Source organism: Xiphophorus hellerii, chromosome 3 (genome assembly GCF_003331165.1).
Source record: "Xiphophorus hellerii strain 12219 chromosome 3, Xiphophorus_hellerii-4.1, whole genome shotgun sequence".
NCBI classification, from domain to species: domain Eukaryota; kingdom Metazoa; phylum Chordata; class Actinopteri; order Cyprinodontiformes; family Poeciliidae; genus Xiphophorus; species Xiphophorus hellerii.
Window position 1 is genome coordinate 3,829,861 of NC_045674.1, and position 22,025 is coordinate 3,851,885.

General features: G+C 38.2%; 1 protein-coding gene across 11 annotated transcripts in view; it reads left to right on the forward strand.

Annotated features, from left to right (window-relative positions):
• Window positions 1–5,604: 5,604 nt before the first annotated feature.
• The window catches only part of mef2d (myocyte enhancer factor 2d), a 116,449-nt gene continuing 100,028 nt past the window's right edge, over window positions 5,605–22,025 (forward strand). For 2 of the 11 annotated variants that reach the window (XM_032556574.1, XM_032556601.1), the window contains exon 1: window positions 11,748–11,957. The gene's annotated coding sequence lies outside the window, so the exon portion shown is untranslated. Of the gene's footprint in view, window positions 5,627–11,747; window positions 11,958–22,025 lie in introns of those variants that run through there. The other 9 variants (XM_032556639.1, XM_032556676.1, XM_032556610.1 and 6 more) reach the window with 7 other exon arrangements.

Below are 22,025 nucleotides of genomic sequence, written 5' to 3' on the forward strand. Positions count from 1 at the left end.
ATAATGACTTCTGATAGAAGTCATTTCAGAAGAATAGTGATGGGTTTCTCCAGTTAGTTTGCTCAAGCAGAGAAAATTTACAGTAGATATATACTGCCCCCTGCTGGATATTAGATTTTTCTACCATTTCATTATATTTTTAATTGCACGTTGCCCTCTAGTGGCTCTGTCATCTTACTACACAACTTCTTCCAAGAAAGATTCATCGACATGAATATGCTTCAGTTAATGTGCTAATGCATAAATGCAAGCACTCTTTTTAATAGTATTAATACATTACTACTACGTTTGTACACTATATATGTCTCGAGTATCATTTTTCCTTTTTTAACTGAGTTTATTTCTTCTTCAGTCACAGTAACAACAGCATTCCATTCCAAAACATAAAGTATACCAGTATCTACATATTTAGTCCATAATAAAAATCCTTGAGTTGTCTATCATCACATCCAGATGTCTCTTTGATGATGTGCAGCGATTCTGAAGGTAGGCAGCATGAGATCACCAAACATGAATGCATGAGCTTTAATATCAGATCAGTTTGCTTACAAAGATTAAACAGACTGCAGTGTAGCTGTAAGCTTATTGCTTTGTATGAAATGTTTTTTGACACAAATAGACGGTATGACAGCTGAAATTACATGTTCTATCTAATATTTATGATTATGAGTTTTGCTTTCTATCTCTTGTGGTATATTGTGAGTTCAGTTCTTTAGTTAGATAATCCTGTCTCTGTAGATCTCATTTTTTACTAAATGTTTCACTTGTCTTTCAGTTAACAACATGAACTAATGCAGCTAAAGTACATTCAGGACCAGCACACTGCAGGGATGTGTTCTCGCCCCACTTCTCTTCTCCCTGGTCACAATGACTGCCCCCCTTGTGGACTGTTCTGTAAAACTCTTAAACTCTCAAAGTTTGCTGGTAGAATATTTTGTTCAGTATGTATTGTCCCATTTGCAACAATAAACTTAAACTTGCATGAGTGGGGGGATACTAATACCCTACAATAAGACAAAATAGTGGCAGCATCATGCTGTGTGGATGTTTTCCTTCATCTGGCTCTTTAAAGTTGATCAGAGGCAACTGGAAGGTGAGTGGAGCTAAAACAAGAAGAATCTGGAAAAAATGTCGTTTGTGGCTGTAGAATATTTGAGAGTGCGATGCATTTTAACTTTCCACCATGAAATAAACCCTGCAGCCTAAGCCATAAAGAAAAGCTTCAACATAAAGCATATTCACATGTTGAAATGGCCCAGTCAAAGTACACAAACACAACCAAATGAGAATTTGTGGCAGGGGTTGAACATTGATGTTCACATTTTCTTCCTATCCAATCTAACTGGTAAAAAAAAACACACCCCAAAAGATTTGCTGCTGTAATTTCAGCAAAAGGTAGTTTCACTTTGACTCAGGAAAGGAAATAAACATTTCAGTTTTATTCTCTTTATTTGTTTGTCTATCAAACAAAATCCCATTAGGATGTGAATTTTGTGATTCTGTTGTGACAAAACATGATAAACCGTCTATATGTCATGGTATATAACGAATCCTTTAAGATTAAAAAGACCTGCTGTTAATCACTGGAGATCATTTTAGAAGATGGATTTAAAAGTCTTGGTGATGATCTTTGAAAGAAAGTGTGTGTGGACACAGTTGAATATCTAAAAGACTCTGATTCTGCACAGAGACTCTGTCATATGTCCGTCTGTTCTTTAAGAACAAAGATACCAAGGTTACGAGTTCCCAGGAGTCTACACTAAGAAATTTCTGAAGCGGTGTTAAATGTAGTAATGAGACGACCGCAGCTGACTAGATGCGAAACTGTAAAACTAATTGGAGCACAAGTTGTGAGCATCACGAAGCTGTTTCACTTTTTTTCCCCTTTGATTGAGATTTTTCTATCCGTCATGTGGAAATGTGGTCATTTATTTTTCTCACTTCGTTATAAAACCTGGAGCAATCTGTTCCAGAAACAAAGCCAACGAACACAATCAGCTGCTGCATGTTGCTTCGCAGCTGTTCCTGTCCTCCTGTTTCTGTTTTGATGTTTGACCTCCTCACCGTGTCTGAGCTCCCTCAGATACAAACTGCCACATCTCAAAACAATGAGATGTGCCACATCTCAAAACATATCTCAGTGAGCAGTAGCCAAAGCCTGTTGGGTTCGAACCTCCGCGCTCAGGCTCCTCCTGGGCCTCCCTGACTACATGACTCTTCCCTCCTGATTTGCACACTTTAGCCCTAATTAAGGGTCGCAGGCAGAGGAGGTGCGGGGGTGTTTGTTGGATCTGTTGCCATGGACACTGAGCGTTGCTAAGCAGCCAGTGGGATGCTGAGGAAGTGGAGCAATGGGTCACTGTGGAGAGAGTGATGTTCACCCACACACAAAAGAGAAGGGAAACAATCTGCAAGAAAGGACAAATCAGAAGGGATGAGATAAGCTGCATGAACGCTGTCTTAAAACTGAACGAGTGCCTGCTGTGAATTTGAATAATCTCAAAGCAGCACCTCAATAAATTCAATAAAGGCTGAGCTGGAAGGGATACTTTAGAGGCGTGCATGAAATAGTTGCACCCAGCTGCTAACCAAAATGAAGCTGTCATTAATGTTGTAACTGAGATGAACCCCTCAACTCAAACTGGAGCCAATGAAAAATCCAGAAATGCTGAGAAAGCTTTATGACTATACTGCCTAGACTGTTCATAGAAATAAATCCCTGTCCTCAGATGAACCCTCCTCACAGAAGGTTTCTGTACAAATCTCATATTTTTAGAGAAAAAAATAATTTATCCTTTCCTTAGGGTGTCATGGTGGCAAGGTTGATGGGACTGCATAGCTTCACAGAAATAAGCTCCTATGTGTGAATTCTTGCAAAGTTTTTATTTTTTCTGTGGCATTTGCATGTTCTTCCTGTACATCTGTGTTATTTCTGGGTACTGTTGCTTTCTCCCATTGTCCAAATTGCTCTGGCAATATGTCGCCAGACCAATTTGACACAAGGTTTTCCAAAGGAACATTGCAAAAAAGCATCACACTTTCAATGCAAATCAGCCTTCTTCCCTCAGTGGATCCTGAGGGAAGAAGGCTATTGTGCCCATCGTTGGTGCTTTGAGCAGTGGACAGAGATCAGCGACTTGGTCAGGAGTCCTCATTGGGTTGCATTGTGTATTTTGACATCTTTATAGTAGATGATATTTTTTCAGTTGTCTAAAAGTGATATGAAGGTTGGCTGTTCTTGCAGTCCCTGATAAGGTCATTTGGAAAATACTTAATGCAGAAAGAAAAGGCGATAATTTGGTAAGTAAGAAACTTCTGAAGATGCTGGATTTTCTTGAGAGGCATCAGACTAAATAGGGCTCAGTGTAAATGAATGCCACAATTTTTGAGATTTTTAGTTGTAAATCAACATTAAACATTAAGTTTTCCTTACGCTCACACTTCTGCAATATGCTGTGTTGGTTTGTCACAAAATCTTCATAAAACACATTGAGGTTTGTAACTGTGTAATGTGTAACATAGGAAAATAAAAAAAGCTAAAACAAAAAGGTATTAATATTTATGCAAAGCACTGTAAAGATAAGAAACATTAAAATATGTCAAACTTTATGATCTGAAAAAGACCCACTGCAAATAAAAACTTGATCATCTGGCAAACAAGACAAAAAGGAGAGAATAAGGAGGAAAATAAACAAAGAAGGTAGAAGATTAGGTGCAGACAAATGGGAGGAAGACCAGAACAGGAAACAGAAAGAATGTGAGAGGTGAAACTAGTTAAAGATAAAGAGAGGAATGACAGAGCGGGGAAAGAAGATAAGAGCTAAAAACAGACAGAAGGGATGTGAAGGTGGAGATTCAGACTGAGAGCAGGTTACGCAAATAAGACAGGCGCCTCTGTTGTTGTTTTTACATCTACGCTAAGTTTATTCTTCTGCGTTTGCAAAATCTTTCTAAACTAAACAGTCTTTGGTTTGCTGTGACAGCAGCAGAGATGAAACTGTGAATAAACAACAGTGCCAGTTCAGGGGTCTGCAGAGTTAGACATCAGCTCAGTGGAGATTAAAATGTTCCCAAACAGAAATTCTTTAACTGAATCCCTTCAAACTAATCAAAAATTACTTTATGACACCGTTATCAGAACAAATGCCTTAGCTAATTAATTGGGATCAAATACAGTCAAAGTTTTGTTTTTTTATTTTCTTCAAGCAAGTTTCTTTTTGTGCCACTAATATGTTGACCTTATTTTAAGACTGTAAACTCATTTTATTGTTCTTCTCACTTTGCATAAAAAGTTAAAACAAATAGCAATAAAATAGTAAGAAAAGCATTAGCTGTGGTTCACAACCTCAGTGCAAAAATAGAACGAACATTTAGAACTGAAGTTCATTAATAGAGGCAGTTAGTTAAGCCACAATGTTAAATGAGTTCTCATTAGCTAAAATAACAGCATGATGCACTCTGCAGTCTGAGCACTCAGTCAGTACGCTTTCAGAGACCAGTTTGCTCTGTGTTTTAATGTGAAGAAGCCAACACCAAACCCAGAGGAAGCAATCCACCTTTTCTGGTTGAGAATCATGCTCCAGGTCCTGACCTCACGAAGCCAACAGATTCACATAACCAACTGTTCTTGCAACACTGACTATCACTCACTGTGGCCTAACTGACCTGCTAGTTTACAATTTACTTTCATCTGCATTATAATTTTGCTGTGATGTGATATTTGGAACTGTGGGCCCAATATGCAGCAGCTCTCAGAAATATTTATTTTAGTAACTGATGTAATATGAATGAGTCATTTTTTTCACTTTTAAACCATTAACAGTGAGTTGTTTGTGTGTTGAATAATCAGGATGATGCACTATAAAGTCGCCGAGTTACTTGTTTTGCACGTTTACTGCAAGATGTATGGTAATTTGTGGCACAATTTAAACTTCTTACACATCTTACAGCATGTTGAAATACTAGATAGATATGATCTACCTGGGCAGTTTTCATATTTTTCCATCCAAGAAGAGCTGGAAAAGTATTCACGCCCCGTAATCTAATTCACATTTTGCAACGTTAAAACCATAGACAACAACATACTTAGTTGGAATTTTATATGATAGACCAAAAAAAAAGGGATAAATGTAAGGTAGGAAGAAAATGATACACAATTTTCAGATTTCAGAGTTCATGTTTCACAGATGCACGTATTGAGCCTCCTTTATTCTGAAACCCCAAAATACCACACAATCCGATGTAACCAATCATCACCCTAATTGACACAACGCAGGTTCCGCCCCCATGCGGAAGTAGAGCGAACTTCTGACAAACAAAAAATGCTGTATTGACAGAGGTAGTGGACCACAAAGTCTGTAAACTGCCTTAAAACGCAACAGAAGAAGAAGAGGTAGTGGAAATCAATGCGTTGCCTGAGACATTTTTGCCTTATCAGCAAAGACGAAAGGCAAGAAAATTGTCCAACGAGTCGTACATCAGATCTGTGAGGTTATTTTTATTATCTGCAGGAAGCAACGGAGAAATCAACTAAAGCCCACGTCTTTCGCAGCCAGAGGAAGAATGAGGGGCATAATGTCTCATTGAATGTGAGGATGAAAGCTGTCGGACGCATTTTGCAAACTGGGTGAGAAATTATTTAAATAATACCGTCTTGTGAAAAATTGTCTTCAAGAAAATGCTTAAAACTAAAAATGAGCATAAAAAGATGCTTAAATGTAAATACCACAATTACTACATCATATGTGTTCATGCTGCCATAGACCTACCTTTGCAATTATCATAATTACCTTCACTTATTGATCTTTGATTTGACTATCAATAGGTGTCTTTATGACAAAAAAAACAAAAATAACAACAACAAAAAAGGGATGCTTACTAGCTGTTTCCTTTGTGGTAGTTGCCAATGATCACAATTTCATTGAACTGGACATGAGGTTGGCTGCAGGCCTTGATCAATTTCTTGTGTTACTCCAGACTCTGTTTGGGTTTTGGAAATATAATAAATTGCATATCGCCCTCTGAGTAGCAGCTGTCTGAATTGCATGTTCCCCATTGGCAACGCTGGACCACGATTTCCTATTATTTTCCTCCAATTCTTTATGACCACATTGTGGTAGAGATGATGAATCCAGCAATGTTGACGGAGGTTCAGTTCCTCCAGATAGGGGACTTGAACTTCTGGACAAATAGCGACCACTGATTGGTTGGTTGCTGACAAAACCCCTAAAATGACTGACAGCTGCAAAAGATGGTTCTACAAATACAAATCCATACTTTTCAGATTTTATTTGTAACAACGTGACTGATGACTGTAAGTTGTTTTTATGAAGCATCTTGAACTGTGTTGCTGCTGAAATGTGGTATACAAATAAACTTGACTTATACTTGACTACTTTCTGTCCTTCTGCCACATAAGTGAGTTTAAACGGCATGAATACTTTGTGAGAGTACTCTATTTTTCATTTTTATGTTGTTTGACAGTTTTTCTTTTTTCGTATAAATTTATTGTTTTATTGATGTGAATGCAGATCTGTATATAAAAATAAGCATTAGTGATACAACTTTCATATCTGAGCAGTACATTATTGTATACTTTTCTTTAATGGATACAACAGAAACTAATACATGAAAAGTCTGAAAGCTAAATGTGGTACTTCCCATATAAACTGCTTTGCATCAGTTTTATATATAGACCCTGACCAAAGGAGAGTATGGAGAGGTATCAGTGTGAACATTATGACAGTGAAGCAGCGTGCTCTTTATTAATCCCCCAACATCCAATCTTTCTGAAAGGCCAAATTAATCAACCCTCTGGGTCTAGCTCTGACTTTACACTTCATCGTATCAAAACACATAGCACATAATAAAAAATAATATTTTCTCAGCAATCCAATTAAGTAGGCTTGTTTCTGCGTAATCAGCTTGGAGATTTAATTAAGACCTGAAGTAATAATATATATCATTAACTGCTGTTCACTGAGCCATAGGAGGCTTTAGTTTCAACAGGGGGCAGCAAACTGTTATTGATTGTAGTGAGTGAAACCTCTGCGGTGTGTACTATTTTGAGGGTAAAGGTGAATCAACTTATCCCCTTACAATAATAAAGGTAGACTATATAATTTCCTTTTAATTAATTGCAATTAGGATTTCCTTAAGTTTGCTCCCGTGAGTTTGTGTTACCGCTGCATTCTCCATCTTCCCTCCAGTTTGTGATGTGTCTGAGATTGTTTGCTGTCATTTTTCCCGTGGCATTTCCCTGACCCCTGGCTGAGCGGCTGACCCCCTGACAACCCAGCTGTAGGAGAGGAGAACAGCAGGGCGCCCATCTGACTGCTGCAATTCTCCACAGAAAAACCCAACGGTATAAGCTTCTTATGTAAAGCAGAAAACACGGTGTAATCTCTCGCCGTCACTCCCCCCTGTGTCTGAGCTTTTGTCACCATTAGTACTAGTACTACCAGTTAATTCACTACTTTGGTTTGGCTGCTGCTTGATCAGCAAATCAGATAAGACAGACTACGTTGTGTTCGCAGACACAATAATCAGATTAAAAGTAGAGTTGATTCTCAAACTGAGGAAACATATCTGTTCTCTTCTCAATTTTTATAGTTACTGAGATGATAACAAATGAGAGGGCTGATTTCCACAGACCCTCTGAACAGAAAAAGCTTCACATTGCAGACTGTGAATGGAGTTAGCTCTCTGCTCCCTGCTGTGTCCTGCTGTTATCTCATGTTTTAATTCTGGAGAACATTATTTTTTTGTACCTTCTCTTTTAGTCTTCTGTAACAAACTCCTGCATACGTATTCACACCCTATGAGTTTTATTTTTAATGTCACGTTAAAATCACTTACTAGAATTTATTTAAATGAGATTTTATGTGATGAGGCTATGCAATGTAGTGTATAATTGTGAAGTGGAATTCACAATTATACATAAACCATCATTTTTATTGATGGTTTCAAATAAAAATCTGAAAACTGTAGTGCACAAATGTATTGTGCCCCCACCACCTTCTTTAGGAACAACTTTTATTGTAGTTACAACCGTGGGCCTTTTGGGGTATTTCTATGTATTTGTGCACATTTAGAAAGTGAAAGCCAAGAATTCTTGCATAATAGTTAACAGTTACATTAGTTAGAAAGCATCTTTGAATGGCAATTTTCAAGGCTTGCCACAGATTCTCTGGACTTTGACTGAGCTATTTAAACTCATGAATATGCTTTCACCTAAACCATTTCATTGCATCATGACTGTATGTTTAGGATCATTGTCCCCTTGGAAGGTGAAGGTGGTTTTCTTAAAGTATTGATGGTTATCAATACAACATGAAGAAGTCCTGTTTTGGTCTAATTTGTTAGTATTCTTCCACTTGCTTGCTGTGTTCTCTGCCTGAGTGAGTCAAGACAAACTCATATGGCTTTCTTTCAGCAATAGCTGTTTGTTTGCTATTCTTCCAAAAAGGTCAGATTTGTGGAGCATCAATAGTTTTCCTTTTGACACAATCTTCAATCTGAGTGGTAGATTGAAGACTGAACTTTCAGATGATGGATTGAACAGCTCTGTGACGGGTTCAAAGCTTGACATATTGTGTTATAACCTAACCTTGATTAAGCTTCTCCAAAGTCTGCATGTGGTGTTCCCTGGTCTTTGCAATGCTGTTTTTCACCAATGCTCTATAAGAAACATCTAAAGCCATCACTGTCCCCACTTAACTTAAAACAGATCACAGTAAGCAATAGAAATCAGATTTGGGCCCAACTGAGACAACTTTTTTCCTCCTTGTGATTATGGCATTGCCAGAAATAATGGCGCTCTGGGCTGTGAGCAATGTTGTCCATTAAAAACCATGACTGGGACTTGATGCAAATGCAGGCCACACAGTTCAGATTTCTATGAGATTTTGACAACTATGTATTGTTTAAAATCTCAATGAAACATATTGTTTTTTTATTTGTAGAAAAGGTTTGAGAAAGCAGCTGTGCATCTATTGGCTCACCATGAGCAAGCAGATGACAAATGTTATATGCAATATTTTGGTGCATTTTATAGTTTTTCCACACAGTGTATTTAGAGGGCATTCTTGTACAAACTGTACATGTCTTTAATAGGACTGATAAAAAACTGGACATGTTCTGTGCTTTCACAACATTCCCCCAGTGCCACTTGAGTTGAATTTGACTTCTTTTTTAGATTTGACCTCAGATCAGTTTTTGTACAAATCTCCAAAACAGCTGCGGCTGGCACACCACTGCACTATAGAAACATGCTTTTATGGCAAGAACAATTGTTATGTTGGAAGAACATTTCAGATTAATTTAGCTCTGTGAAAGAAGTTTTCAAAGTTTACACAAAATATAGTCAAACTAAGTAAATTAAAATATAATTTATATATTTTTTCTCCATTAGTATTAAATTGTAAAAGATTAAGTAAAACTTATACTGTTTCCTTTTTTTTTAAATTCATTTTATTTTCAGAGGGTTGTTTTTCTATTTTCATAAATAAAGAAAAAAAATCCTCTTTGAAGTGTAGGAGAGAATCAATCTTTTTTTAATTTCTTATAATTTTCTTATTAATATTTAGCTATATATTTTTTTTTTGTTTCTTTATTTTTGTACTTTAGTCTTACATGTATTCTTGTTAACATCTGTGCTCTTCATTGTTTATTATAGTTAAAATGCACAATATTATTAGTTAGATTTTATCTTTGAATATTATTTTAATCCTCTGATGCATAAGTGGGTCCTTTTTGACCCGGTGATTTCATCTTTTTGCAATATCTTTGTAATCAAAAGCTTTCACCACTTCATATTCCAGGTATTCCTCAAAAAATATGTTACCGATATCATGCAATTCAAATTTTTAATTTACCTTTTATACATTTTAAGAAATATCATGTTTTATATCAATAACCCTTTCTTTTGTGATTGGGTCAAAACTGACCCGCATTCATTTCTATGAATTTAATGGGAATCTTTGTTTCTTACCAACTGACAGGGACACATTTTTTTGTGAACCATACACACTGAGTCCTAAGTGTTACCCCTGAATAATAATATTTTACACAGCAAGAACTCTTACATATAAGTATTATCTTTATTTTTTACCTCACAAATGTGCGTGTGTGTGTGTCAATCATGAGTACGGTGACAGTGCTATTGTCACAAATCAACATATTAGCCTTCTTCAAAGTTAGCTAACACTAGCTAGCTTGGTTAGCCACGTTTCAAGAAACGTGCTCTTTTGCACACCCCCCATGCCCACACACACACACACACACACCCACACCCACGCACACACACACACGCACACACACATGCACACATAATGGATGTTGACATTGTCCATTATTGACATTTCATCATTGCTGTTGTAAAATTGCTGTTGTTATTTTGCTTCAAAAATGTTCTACAAATTGTTCTAAAAATGCTTAAAAAAGTGAAAAATTAAAATATTTCAAACATGAAATAATTCTTGTGTGAAATAAAACACAGTAGGAAGTATTATACAAGACATTATTTTGAATCAAAATGACAAAAGTAGCAAAAAAACACACTGATTGTAACCCGGGTCAGAAAAGACCCACTCACGGAAGACTGTATAGTCAGTCACTCACGCATCAGTAGGTTAAAAACATTGTTTTCCACAGAGTACTTATTTTATTTTTTTATTTTTAATCATGTTAGTACCTTTACATTTTCAATATAAGTGTTTCTTAATATATGTTTATTGTTTTCATGAATAAAAAACCAAAACTACTTAAATGCTGTATAGCTCTGTGAGGAACTTAAGGTTTATTTTAAGATTACTTTTAAAGCTAGTTTCTAATTTTTTTCCCCTTATTCCTACATTTATCTTCTCTATTTAAAAAAATAAAACACTGAGTGATTTATTTTGATGCTTTAACTTCTTAAGTATCTGCACTGTTTTTCACATTTTCATTTTTAAAGCTGATCTATATCAAGCCTTATTACTTTAACTCTCAAAGCCAAAACATTACTGCGCTGACGTATCGTGGCGCAGCCAAATAACGCACATCCCGTTTAAAGTAGATATACTAAACCGGTTAAAAGGAGATATCAGCTGAGGTTTTCTGAAAACTCTGGGTCTCCAGTAACAGCCACTTTTGTCCAGGTGTTGCTACTCTCACGATGTCACACGCGCCTGTCACAATGACGTCCCTCTTACTCCTCACTGTAAACACGGTGTTCTTCCGCCGCGAGCAGCGAAAATAGGACAGCGGACTCTCGCCCGTTCTCACTTCGGATAACAGCGGCCACTTTGGCAATTAGGCGTTAACATTGTATCACTTATTTACAGCATGTGGGATATAAAAGTAACAATGGCGAAGGCACATAATAATGGCAGAAATTTTCGAAACAAAATCCAGTGTTAGTGATTTTTATCACTCAGTCTGCTTTATTTGGCAAACATACCAGTAAAGCGACCTATATACAGTGGGTAAATATGTAGGTACACTGCAGCCCACAGTGGTTTGTATAAATCAAGTGGGCTTTATTGATTCTGGCTTCCTGTGAATTTCTGAAGAAGTAGTGAAAGTGAAGTCCTTGCTCTCAAAACATGACAAGCGGATGGATATAAACTGCGAACACATGATGTCGCAGCAGCTCTTCCTACTTCTCGGCTCACCTTCCACTGACTCCACGCTCATAACGCGATTGGTCGAAGCGACTCAGCCAGCTGGCGCTCATTGGCTGCGCCTCCCTGTCAGTTATGTGAGCAATGCCACTCAGGACAGATTAGGCACCATTTGCCATAACTAAATAGTTACATTGTACATCAAGTAGGAAGAAATATTTTGATTGGTGGCCACCGCAGTCGGCGGAGAGTTACTGTTCGTCTTCATTAAAAATCATCTCCAGGCTTTGAATGCAGCAAAGTGTGAGCTCTGAACATCCAGTCTCATCAAACAGATGTGGATACGCTGCTAGGGTAAGTCTCAACAGCTTGTGTCTGCATTTCACATTTGCCTCTTCCTGTGCTTTGCTCGGGCAGTTCTGACAACTGCGTACCCAGGCGCTGAGCTGGTTCTGGTGTTGTTTCTGTGGAGCTATTTGCATGTTTGTCCCGGAGTTTGTAAACCATCCAGAACTGAGGTTGTAGATCCTCTTTACGCCTCAAACCTCAGTGTTGCTTTGAGTAACCGCCAGATTTCTCCCCACTGCTTCCCCCGGACCTTTCACTTCTGCAGACCGCTCGTAAAGCGCTGTGTCTCCGGCTACAGCCGGTGGGGTTGCGCGCTGTGCGTGACAGCAATAACACTCCATTAAGAGCTGTCAGAAACGATTTACGACGAGTGTCAGCCTGGTTCTGATGCGATTCCTCTTCATTTCTACAAATGGATTTCATCTTGGAGAAAAGCACATTCAGGCTACCTTATTGGGAACTTTTTTTTTTTTTTTTTTTTATCGCGCCATGAATTCCGTTTACGCGTTAAACGACAGGTTTACTCTGTGGAGAAAGTGAGCAGACAAAACGCGAAGAAAGCATTTTTTTTTTTTTTTTTACCTTGAGGGGGGAGATAGTAACTGTTGAAATTGTGTTTATTTACTGTCAAAACCCACAATAAATGCCCTTTGTCATGTTTTAAACTGCTGAACTATTTTGTGTCTCCTTCATGAGCCCATTTCCGATAATTGTGCTCTCTTTGCTGTGCGTAATTGCTTCTCTCCCGGGAGAGTGCCATCAAACTTCCAATTTCCTTCTTACACCCGGAAACCATTTTACTTGTGGAATTTGCTTGTATTGATGGCATCAATAAAGCCAAACCCTCTCACCACCTAAGCCCAACGCCTCCCTCCACCCCCAGCAAGTCAGCATGAGTTTTTTTTCCGCTGTGAGAAAAGCACATCCTGTCCGTTTTTCCTTCCTCCAGCATCTCAGAGAGACAGGTGACTGGGATTAGAGGCAGAGAGACAATGAGGAAAATGCCTCCAGAGTCTTGCATGTCAGCAGGCAGGCAGGATGGAGGGACAGTTATCTATTACATCACTATCTGGTGCAGCACAAGGATGAGATGAGTTTTTCATCTACACCTGCGGGTGAAGTTCAGGTTGCTAAAAAGTGTTTTATGCATAATAGAAAACAACAAATGGCTCCAGAATTAAAAAGCTGCTCACAAGATAATACCCAATTTCTGATGAGCTCAATTTTTGTCTTTTTTGTCTGACCTACATTTCAGATTGGTATTTCCAAATGGTGAAATGTTTTTGACCAGAAGAGTTTTTGATTATTTTGCTGTGGTTAAAGCTTTTGGCATTGAAACATATAAAGTATGGGTTCATGTTTGCTGTGAGTTCCTTAAATAAACAATAAAACATTTCCTGTTTGATGTCCTAGACTTGTTCTACAAACCTGACACACATCGTAGGAGTTCAAAAATCATACTGGTCTTGAATATATCATACTGTGCAAGCTCAATTGATAAAGTCCTTCTAGGAACTCATGTTACACTGTATAATGGAAGTTGCATGAATGGATGACTCGATGCTGAAACAGAATCATGTCAGACAGATCCAACAGATACGTTTTTAATGTACTTTAAGTTTTGGTCCTTCATGTACTTATTATTAGAATTGGCGGTTGAGAAAATATAGTGAGCAATGAGCAAAAGGAGGCAGCTGTGGAATTGCTCATGGCTGAGCAAAATTGACTAAACTCAGAGCAGATAGTGCAGGATTTTCCCAGGAAATGTCTGACGTTGCTTGTTGTAAGAGCTCAACCACAGATTTAGGGTCTTTTCACATCTGATTTTCTGGTGACTTGGTTAGAATTGGGTCCAAAATTGTTGCATTCTCAGTTGGTGCAGTGCACTTTCTCACTGCACTGTTTCAAACAAATCAAACCCTCAAACCTGCACCCTGCTTCGGCTGTGGTGGCACTACACCAGTAAACACTGGAGGGAACAACATAAAAACCTCTGAAGAAGATGCTGCACTCAACTTCCTCTTCACAAATGTAAACAAAAAGTGTTTGGTTTGGCTGCATTTACTCAGAATATCCTGAGCTTTAGTTTGTTTCCTGCTTTTGGAGCAGTTTCCGGATCAGAGACATTCAAACCATTCCAGAATTCACTTCAACCAAACCGAGACCTAGGCTGTTAGGTGGAGCAATTTGCTTTTTTGGTCTGCATTAGAGTTTGATTGGTTTGTTTTGGCGAGGTGTGAATTCGCAATCTAACAAACTCGAGCTTGATTGTAGCAGACTAAATAGGACTGGTGTGTATGCACCATTACACTGCCAGGAAAAACCTGCAGTCATTGAAACAAATTCATAATTTCCTATTCCTATGCTTGACGATAGTCCTACATTTTTTTGCAACAACATATTTACTCTAAAACAACCAATAATTTCTTAGCATGAACTTTTCTTTAGATGATGAGGTATTTGAGATCAGATAATTGTGTAGAATGACTGATCAGTTATGTTGTATAATCTGTAATTTTGACATGCAAACATTGCACTGTTATTTTAAAAGTGGTACACTCCAAGAACGACCAATCAGAAAGCACTCTTGTGGATAATAGGTGTTTAGCTTTGAGTTCAGGCATTTTCCTTATTTGGAGTAAGATTTATATGGGAAGAATGATAGTGAAAAAATGAAGGAAGGCTTGAGGGAAAGTTGGCAACTTTGAATAAAGTCTTTAAATATATATATACCATGATGTCATGTGCCAACTTGCATATTGGTTACATCATGCATAGTACTTGTAACCTGGAATTTGGCAGCTTATGTACATCTGTTTATTTCTCATGTCTTATTTGCACACACAAACAGTGCCTTAATCTGGCCAAATATTCCATAAAGCTCCTTTCTTTTACATAGTTTCCTGCTTCAGTTGAACTAAAGCAAAAATAAATTAGAATTTCTGGTATAAATATGGTCACTATGACTTAAAATTAAAACTGGTGATCTTCTTAGATAAACCTTTTACTATTTTTAAACATGTCAGCTGACCAAATCATAAATTGAGCCATACAATAAAGAAGTATGTGCTGTTTTTTTTGTCTGTGCTGAGCTGTGCGATGACCTGAGATACAAACCCACAACCCATACCTGATACAACTTTTCAAAATGTATAGGTTTTGATGGTTGGGATACAGGGAAGCGAATCAGTAGGTTTACATTCAATAACAGGTTGGCTGCAGGCTTTCCTGCAGCCGAAGAAGTTCTGCACAAAGGAGTTGAAGTTTTCCCTAAAACTCTCTGAATTTACAACAATTTTTACTGCTGGAGAGAGCGTGAAGTTCAAGTTTGTCATGTAAAAAAAGCCCCAGCATTGTTTAATTTTAAAGTTCTCCACAAAAAGCACAGGTGAAGTGACAGCTAGTCCAAATACTAAAGAGAGAGATGAGAGATGGGTCATGACTTTCTCACGTTAAATCACTGCACTCCAGAAAGGCAAATAAGGTAAACCTGTTTAATATTTACACAGGAATTACAGATTCAGACTTTCATATGAAGATAAACCCGTTCTATCCAAACAGTTTGAAGCAAAGAGAAGGCTTCAGTCCAGGGAGTAACAGATCAGAGCTTCTGAAGTGAGATCTTCAAGACGGTGTCAGAACTTAATCCATATATCTGAACTTGCTGATGTCAAATCATCTGTCGTCTCTCGTGTTTTCCTTTCATTTTGGGTTCAAATTAAAACAAACTGAAACCTGCTGGGCCCTTTGACCCATTTTTGAAGCTGTCAGCATTTTAACACTCGTCCTCATAAACATCCAAACAACCTCCATGAGTCCCATTGAGTGTAGCACCTAGTTCCACACAATAGTTGCACAAGAAAATCCTCAATACCTTCTACAGTAATTGTATCAGTAAAGGCATAAAATGACAAATAATTAACTAAGAAAGTCTGGAGTAGTAGGATTACCACACCCACCCATGGACCCCTTTTGTCAGAGGTATGAGGACAATCTTGATTGTGTCTGATAAACCAGCGTTCTCTCCGCTGTTTCTGACAAGATGCCAAAGCTAATGGGAGTGCTGACCCCCTGCTGCTCTTTTTTCTCCTCTTTTCTTTCCATGTGAAACTGGGCGAAGAGTCCTCTGATGCTCATTTATACTGACCCACTTCTCAAGTTTTAGAAATCCTACGCGACCGTCATGTTCTTCTTCGGATTAAACCGGGGATATCTTGTGCGTCTTGGAGAAATGGACGGAAAGCTGATGGTGCACTTAGGTGTGCAGTCTGATACCTCTTTTTACATCGTGTTCCTGCAGTAGTGAGGATCTAAATCTGTTTAGGGCTCTTCCCCTTAAAGCATTTACTGACACAGTGCCACCAAAAACATATTGAACTAAATATTGTAGCTGGACTTGTTCAGTGAAAGAGGACTTAAGCTCAAGATAATTTATAGGCTCAGCTTGAGTAATGGACTTTTGTGTCTCTGAGAAGCATGACTGAAGGAAAGCTGTACTCTGCTTTTTATTGATGGAGTAAAGCTCCATAGAGGGCAACTCATAAGGAGACTATTTTCTCTTGAAAATAATCTTGAAATTAAATTCTGAAAATCAAGGTTTTATGGAGAAATCAAGCTGGGTTTGTAGCTGCCAGGTGACTTCAGTCGAAACACTAATTTAAATAAGTGTAATCACTCCCTTCCGGCACTGCTTCCTGCTGAATTTCAAAGACAGGCAGTCAGCCGTTGCTCTCTGAATGCATTAGAAATGGTCAGGGTCTGTCATGGGCAAGTCCAAGTGAGAGAGCGTATCTGAACAAACACCTGTGTGGTCCCCAGCAATCTCGGTGTAATGCAGTTGGAATCAGGTGTTTGAGACTGCAGATAAAGATAGATTATTGTTCTGCTGATTAATTCTTATTTAATAACTGTCATTTCCTGCAAAATCTCAGGATATTCTGATCGTCAGTTTGCTTTCTTGTTCTTTAGTGGAGAGCAAAAGCCCATTTTTTATTTATTTATTTTTTTACTTCAAATCTTTAATGTATTTTAATTTATAACAGCAAAATAGAGCTGCTTAGACATTTTGGGTCATTCACACCAACCCTGTTTGATCTGCTTTAATCAAGCTGTATTTTGTTTGACTAGGAGGTCTGGTTCATTTGGTGAGGTATGAATGTGCAATCATACTCTGATGCGCACCAAAAAGTGAACTATGGTCTGCCTAATAGCAAGGTTTTAGATTGGTGTGAACTATGGTGCGGTTTGAATGCATATGTGAATGCAAGCGCTCTGGAGACCACTTCAAAAGAAGGTAGTGGACTATAGTGCAGGGTATTCTGGGTAAATACAACCAAAACAAACACGAAGTCTGGCGCTATATGGAGAAATGTCTTTTTCCAAAGAGAAATCCTACAACCTGTAAAATCTGACACCACCCGATTTTTATTTACACTTTGTGACACAGTAAGTTGCACTCAGTATCTTCTTCAGAGGTTTTCATGTTGTTTAATTCAAATGTTACAATTTCACTTCAAAACTTCACCGGTTAGTGCTTCCTCCAAATGTTTGGTTACAAGGAAACTACAACCTAAAATCTACACCATTCCCGACTGTACAATGTTTTTTAGCTTTTGCACTTTAAGCTGAATTGAGTCGATTATTGCCTTCTCACAGCAGAGTTCCCTCAGAGCTGGCAGATGTAATCCTCATCAGAAACTCTGGTCCATAATTTCCCAGGAGGGTCTGAAAAATGACCCAATAGCTCAAAGGGGAAAGGTCATTTAAATCTCAAAAGTAGAGTTGGAATGAGCATAGTTGTTGCTTAAAACATATCAAATCCCACCACTTGGTAATGTTGTCAGTGTTCAGACAGTCCTCCATTAATCAGAGCTGAACTCATGAGCAAATAAAGCTTCATAAATTTGGTCCTTGGCACATATTCCAGAGCTCTCCATTAGTCATAAAGACTGTTAAGCTCATATAATGTGGAGCTCTGAGTACTAATTGAGGTCTCATATATACTAATTAATGTGTTTGTTGGTCATTCTAGATGTTGAAGGGGTTTTATAATTGTAGCGATCTGTGCATGTAAAGCGTTTTATGTTTCTGTACCTCCAAATAAAAACAAGACGAAAATTAAAAGGGAAGATGAAGAGTGTCTGCTCTGAATAGAGGTGAGTTGTTAATGCAGCAACCATGTTGCAGAGGTTGAGTCACCTGCCACCTCATTGATTTACCTGTTTACCTTTTCAGCTCAACCTTAGCCATGTCCAATACCACAGCATCAGTGTCGGAGATGTGTTTCTCTGCGCGTTCCCTTGCAGCTGAACCGTGCACTCATCCCACAACAGCGCAGAAACCTTTCTTGTATGTCGGGTTAGACAAGCATGCCCCCTTGTCTGCTGTCAAACTGAAAGTCTCGCACCACAAGCCACGCTTAAATGAATGGAAAGGAGAAGCAGCAGAAAGGAGCAATTACTACCTGCTCTGCTTGTGTTGCTTTCATGGCCTCTTTTTGTGTGCTGATTCCAGGGCAGATTTTGTCCGTGGCTGTACCCACGCTGAGCGAGGAGAACAGGAAGAACTCAGCAACACAGCAGGCCTCTACCTTCTGCTATTATGGCTATGATTCAATCATTGCAGGGTAATGCTTTACCCTGACACAGTGAAACAGGGAAGAAATGTCCTCGCTCCCTCTCTGCTAATGGAACTCAAAGCTAAAGGTGTTTCTGTACAAAAAGGGGGACATCAGTTTTTTAATGCGAGAAGTAGCTGCAGAAAGCCTCACCTCACAGTCCTCACTCCCCCTGCTGTGATTTCCAAATGGCCTCGCTTCTGTGTTCGTAGCCAGACCAGCGTGCTGGGAGCCACACCTGGCAAGACTTTCACCTCTACTGGTGAAAAGTTCACTGTTTTACATTCCTGGATTTGACTTTTTCTTTACTTTCATTGGCCCAAATTAGAAGCAAACAAAGCAAAGCTTGTTGACTAAAGACACATGACTCACTGTTTGCTGTCATCAGTGGTCAAAACTCCAAAACGCAGTCAGACATAACGTGGGTAGGAGTAGTACCAGCAGTAGTAGCTTAACTGGAAAATGTTCCTGCTAGAGTAAAAAGAAAAAAATACAGAATTTCTGGTAAGTGACTCTTTTTAACTGGTGTTTAAACGAGTGACCAGATTTGACAAATGTCAGTTTTATTGGCCCTGACCAGTGACCAACTTCTTGGAAATTATCCCACCAGCAAACATTGTAAATTCACACCATACCACTGCAATTCAAAATGTTATTTGTCCTGGGGCATTGTGTGGTGCAGTGGGTGGAGCCGTCACCCCGTATGCAGAGGCTAGAGTCCTGATCGTGGTTGTCCATGGTTTGATTCCTAACCTCTGTACCTTTGCTGCATGTCTTTCACCGTTCCCTCTACTTCCTCCTGTCTACCTAGTGTCAGAAAAATGGAAAAAGGGCATTAGCATCTAACAAAAACAGATAATGGGGAAAAAAAAGAAGTTTTTTATCCTAAAGGGTAAAAGGGAAATTAAATATGACTCATATCTTCAATATGTTGATGTGGATGGTGATTTTGTGGGCAGGAAGGATATCTGGTAGCAGCACTTCTAATCCACCTCATTTGATTTTGCTGCTACCATTTAAATCACTGGGAAAAACTGGGCAGAGAGACTTTGGAGTTGGGTTAATGATCCTTGACCATTATGATCAATGGGAGAGATGGACTGAACTTTCTCCTTGTCTCGTTGGTCCTGTCAAGTTGAAGCCTCCTTTTCAACTTGTCTGAGATTTGAGGCCATCGTTCACATATGACTTGATATTTTGAGATGTTAATCAGCTTCTCTTTGTTCTAAAATAACCTTGTTGCCATGGTTACACATAATGACAACCCCTCCCCCCAAAATACTCAAGTCTTGTGGTGTGTTTTTACATTTTTTAATCCTGTTCTGAGAAATGCACCAAAGCGACGGAGAAAAAAAACTGTAAAATAGACAGTTTTTGGAGACAGTTTCAGCTTTTCACAGATTTTAGCCTTTTGCTGTTCCCTAATTCTCTAACTCCATGTACTTTTAGCAACGTAAGCTAGTTATTACATACCTCTCTCTATTATATTCATTCAGACTGAGCCATCTCACAAATAGAGTGTAAAGCACTACATGTGCTTTTGGTTTAATGAACAGTCTTATTGGATGTTAAACCTCTGTGTTTCTAAGTCAAAATTACTACTTAGGTGGGCATTCAATCTCATTTTCCAAATTAGAAATCAGAACTTCCTACTTCAATGTAAAAACCATCTTTATTTTTTCTTTTGTTAACATATTGTCTCTTCAGGCCATAGCATCTGTCAGAGTTTCTCTTTAGTTTGAGCGTGAACCTATCTCACATCAACCTTTAATGTACCTTCACTACAACTATGCTGAAAATGGATCCAAACATGCATTTGGACAGACCTTTAACCCATTTTCTTTTTCTTGGCTTCCACATCATCACAGACAACGCTACCAGATGTTTTCATCCAACTGTTGGAGCAAATCCTGGGCATCTTCCTGATTAATAGCATTTTACTGACCTTTTTAATGCTGTCTGGGAAAACAGTAAATTATTGATAATGGAAACAGTTGTCAGTCATACCCAGCTGTGATAGCCAGCTGTAAATGTGACTTATTTTTTTGTGCTCACCTAGCTGGGTCAACAGGATTTGGCAGTGCAGCTTTGCTGGTTAGTAACTTGAAGACAGAAATAGTGTTTAGAGAACTTACGGCTATAAAGCACAAAAACAAAACCTATTCTCTTATCCAGAACTGATTCCCGTATTTCAAGAAGCTCTTAATTCAGCACTCATAAGGTGCTGATCAACAGGTTAAACATCAATTAGGCTAATGAGCAAATGATGAGAAGAGAAGAAGATATGGAGGGGGATCCTCTGTTCAAAGCTTGAGGACATGATGTACACCCACTTTTAGGAAGACAGGGGCTTGTTTGTGTTTTTGTGAAGTGGTAGCTTGAGTGTTTTTTTTTCTACTATGAAGAGGGATGTTGATTATGTTTGTGCAGGATGAAGACTGCCTCCAACAGCTTGATGGTGGGTTTTTTTTCTTGGTTTATCTGTGTTTGTGTTAGACATCCTGTGGTTTGGATGAGCTCATCAGCTGTTGCTTTGCAGTCAGGAGGACAGTTTGCCAATTTGTAAAAAAAAAAAAAAAAAAAAAAAAAAATATATATATATATATATATATATATATAATAATAAAGCTGACCTATAGTAAAAGTTGATGTGCATTTTTATTCCTTTCAACTGTAGAAATTGTTTACGTTGGTGTCAACTTCATTTTTTATCTGGACAATATAATTTATGACCAGATAGTCACTGCACAACACAACAAAGTTCCACATATGCAAAAAGAATCCACAATAAAGAATAGTAGAAGGAATAAAGATGAACACAAAACCAGATGTTTTTTCTGTAATCAGTCTAACACTTTGCATCCCTGTCTGAAATGTACAGTAGTTGAAAATACAAAACATTGTAAAAAGATTGTGTTTTTAAGTATCATGTATGTTTGTTGTCAGCAGCTTGGCAACCAACATCAGGATCTGTGAAAGTGACCACACAGAACATCATGAGAACTTTACTGTATCCTTCAACACCCATGTTTACCTGGAAACGAGACAGTGTTTCCCGTTGCTGGTCAACACTGTCCCTTATTGAAGTTAGCCTGGTCATTTGCTTAATCTCTCGAATTAACTCTTGAATTAGAGCTTCTGTGACAAATGCAAATCAAGACCCGAATGTCATCCAAATCAAATGACGTCTTATGTCTGGATTGGTAGTATATGAATATAGTGGCATTATTGTGAGACACAGAAAGTATTATTACACTACCAAATTACCTTTTCATAATTTGCTATTTTTTTATCATTTTGAGTGCTGCAGTAAGTAATTAAAGTTTCCTAACTTTAAAATTTGATCAAATCGGAAAAACAGGACAATTGTAAGTGCAAATATTTTTAGTTTATTGTATAATTTCTCCATCAATACTTCTTTGTTTTCTTAATTTTGCCACCAAATCATTTGTTTGGAC